At 43.5% G+C, this 3,498-nt stretch overlaps 1 non-coding gene across 1 annotated transcript; it reads right to left on the reverse strand.

Annotated features, from left to right (window-relative positions):
- Positions 1–2,977: 2,977 nt before the first annotated feature.
- Positions 2,978–3,084, reverse strand: LOC141654364 (small nucleolar RNA R71). Its single transcript, XR_012547924.1, has one exon. It is a non-coding gene; the product is annotated as a small nucleolar RNA R71 (small nucleolar RNA).
- Between the last annotated feature and the right edge of the window lie 414 nt (positions 3,085–3,498).

A 3,498-nucleotide genomic window follows, 5' to 3' on the forward strand; every position in this document is an offset into this window, starting at 1 on the left:
CAGGGAGAAAAAGAAACAGGTTCCGGTACGACCTTCCGAACGGCTGAAATTGAAATGTATAATACACGGTTTTTCGGGATTCCGGTGTCCCGGAATAAAACTCTCCGGAAATCACATAGAAAGTTCCTTGAGTTAGTGATATAGGACCATTTTGCACTCTTTTTCCCTCTATTTTCATGCATATTCGACCCCATTTAAAGCGGTTTTGTACCCCCTTACTCTCGTTTCTAGTCCCGATTCCCTTTACTATGACACTTTGCCCCCTTGCGAAATTGAGGCGGGAACAGGCGAAACGAAGCTAGAAAGACGGGATTTCTGAGCCTTGCATGAAAGAAGAAGGGAAGTATCTTTGAGATGTACCCTCAGGTCAAGGCAGTGGCCATTAGCCTAGTGGGAGTACATCTACAAGGAAAATGAAGGAATTGATCTTTGAGAGGTACTCTCACCAGGAATGCGGCTAGCTGGCCGGCCGGGAGCACTGTATACAAGAAACGAAGGAGGAAACAAGGAAGGAGTGTTCCCGGCCCGGTGGTTTGGCTAGCCAGGCCGGGAGGACGCATTGGTCAAGAAACAAGAAATTGGAAGAATGTTACAGAAACTCCCAGTAGGTCAAATGGCCATGAGCCTGGCTAGCCTACATGGTGGGAGTTCCTCCAAGGCAAAAAGTCAAGCTTCAAAGTCAAGCTGCCCCACCGTGGTCGTGGACCGTGGCCGGTTGACCGCCGTGCACACGATGACTTCAAAACTTCAACCAAAAATCCAGAAACTCCCGGTAGGTCAAATGGCCGTGGCCGATCGTCAACCGGCCGGGAGTACATATACGTGTTTCAAAGCCCATTTCCAATTTCTGTCCTAATCCTTGTGTAACCTATATATACCCCTCTCCTTAAACCCTTGTACACACAACCCTAGATCCAGAAATTTTACCCTTTCAAGCTTTAAACTTTCTTAATCTCTTTGTTAATCTTTCTTTAATTAGAGAAGTTCTTCAATCAATTAGTGATTGAATTTGGGTTTGTAAGAAGATTGAAGGATTTCCTTCTTTATTATTTCTATCCAAATTCCTCTTTCACTATTTTGTTGGTATTATTTCTCTCCCTATTTTCAATTGTTTACATTTTGTTCATCTTTTATGTTTGTTTGATTGTTTATGTTAAAATTGTTGTTGTTGTTTGTTTGTTGTTGTTAATTCCATCATTGCTCATCTTATCATTGTTCATCTTTCCTTTGTTCCTCTTGCTTTTGTTCATCATTGGGTAGTTGTCCTCAAAGACTTAATCTTTGAGTTGATTTGGTTAAAGATTGTGTCTTTAAGTTTAAATCTCTCTCATTATTAGATTAAATCATCTTTCCTTCCACCCATTGTTAGATTGTTGCATGTTTAGTAGTGAATTTCATCTTCTCACCATGTTTGTGATCAAAGTTTCCATCTTTATTGTTAATTTTGCAATTAGAACCATGATTAGTGAGTAGTCTTCCACTAGGGCTCGGTTTGACCCGACATGAGTAATTTCATTAATTGAATTTCATAAAGGCTAATTATTTGGGGAAATTGGTGAGGGTAGTTTAGAGGGATGACTTGGGTTATGGGTTGACTCTTGGGTAGTGTTGACTCACGACCCTTGACCACCAACGAGAGTTGGTTAGGTTGTGATTTGGGTACCCGAGACTTGACCCTATTGTTGACCTCGGTTGAGACCGAAAGGGAGAACCGGGGTAGGACACCTCTAAATTAGTGTTTGAAATCGACCCTCGAGAGAGGGAGTGGGATGACCCGGGTATTGATGGGGCTTAATGACCTTAGCAAATATCGGACTACCTCGGGAAAATGCATGTTTTTGGGGTAGTGGGGTATTGAGTCAGGGATTCCGACCTTCGAACCCGAGAGGGGGGTTGGTGGGTAGAGCTAGTGTCCTATTTCGAACCCGAGAGGGGGGTCTTAGGCGAATTAGAGCCGTCACCTCCTCACCTAACTACCTTTGTGATTAGCCTAGAAATTTAACCATGTGGAATTGCGAATAGTTTGGGAAGAACCGAGTCTTAGGCCTTTAAATTATTTGAATTACACCTTATCCTTCGTTCTTGCTTATTTTCCTTGCTTTTGTTAAGTTTGCATTTCATTTTGTCTTAGGTAGCATTAGTATAACAACCATCATCTTTTATTTTCGACTTAGCTAAACGATCGGATTAGAACAATTAGTAATCTTTTCAACTCCTTGTGGGATCGACCCTTAATAGTGTACAACGATAGAATCGTGCACTTGCGAGGTATAGCTTGATACCATCAAGTTTTTGGCGCCGTTGCCGGGGAGTTCGGCTAGATATTAATTGTTTTCATTCTTGTTTAGACTAAGTCCTTTGTTACTAATCCCTCTCTTGAGTGTGTAGGACTTTTTGCATGAGAAGGAGAACTCGAAGAGGTCATCCAATACGTCCGATTGACCACGAGATCGAAGCAACCGCAAGAAGACTAAATTCACTTCGTAGAAGAGGGCTTATAGAAACACCGATTCCTCAAGAAAATCCAGTAATTGAGAACCTTCAAGGAGAACCACGGGTCTTTGAAACTTTCGAAAATCCTTTTGCAACACCGGAAACGGAAGTAACAATGGCCGCGGTTCCTATGAGAGATAACTTGGCTCCGAAAAAGGTGGTGAATCCGAGTATTGTGAAGCCACCTATTCAAGCCAACAATTTTGATGTGAAAGCCACCTTGCTACAACTTGTCCAAGGGAACCAATTCGGAGGGGGAGCCACCGAAAACCCCAACGAGCATCTCAACGAGTTCTTGGATAGTTGTGACATGTTCAAGGCCAATGGAGTGACGGAGGATGCCGTACGCCTTAGGCTTTTCCCTTACTCTTTGAGGGGAAGTGCCAAGGAATGGCTTAAAAGTTGTGAACCCGACTCTCTTCGGACTTGGGATGATGTCTCTAAGGCTTTTCTCAACAAGTATTTCCCACCCCAACGAACCGCAAGAATCAAGAGTGAGCTCCAAGGGTTCACCCAACAAGAAGATGAGACCCTTTATGAAGCATGGGAGAGGTACAAGGGCCTCCAAAGGCTATGCCCTCACCACGGTATTGGAGATGATGAGCTCATCAACAATTTCTATGAAGGGTTAAACAATGATATGAAGATGAACCTTGATTCCGGCTCGGGGAAGGGAGCTTTGGATAAGATAGACCACAAGACGGCGAAAGAGCTTATTGAAGAAATGGCTTCTCGTACCTTTCATTGGAACAATGATAGGCACAAGAGGAAGGGGAAGTCAACGGTCGAGTCGGCCAACAATGTGGAAGTGAAAGAGATGATAGAAGAGCTTAAGCAACAAGTTGCCTTGATGAGCTCAAGCAAAACATCTAGCAATTCTTCTATGAGGAACCAAGTCTATAGTTGTGAGCTTTGTGGAGACCAAGGACACCCACCCAATGAGTGTCCTTTGGTGGTTGGAGATGGAAGTGGTATGGAGCAAGTGAACGGGATATGGGAGTCTAG

Source organism: Silene latifolia, chromosome 4 (assembly GCF_048544455.1).
Source record: "Silene latifolia isolate original U9 population chromosome 4, ASM4854445v1, whole genome shotgun sequence".
Lineage (NCBI taxonomy): Eukaryota > Viridiplantae > Streptophyta > Magnoliopsida > Caryophyllales > Caryophyllaceae > Silene > Silene latifolia.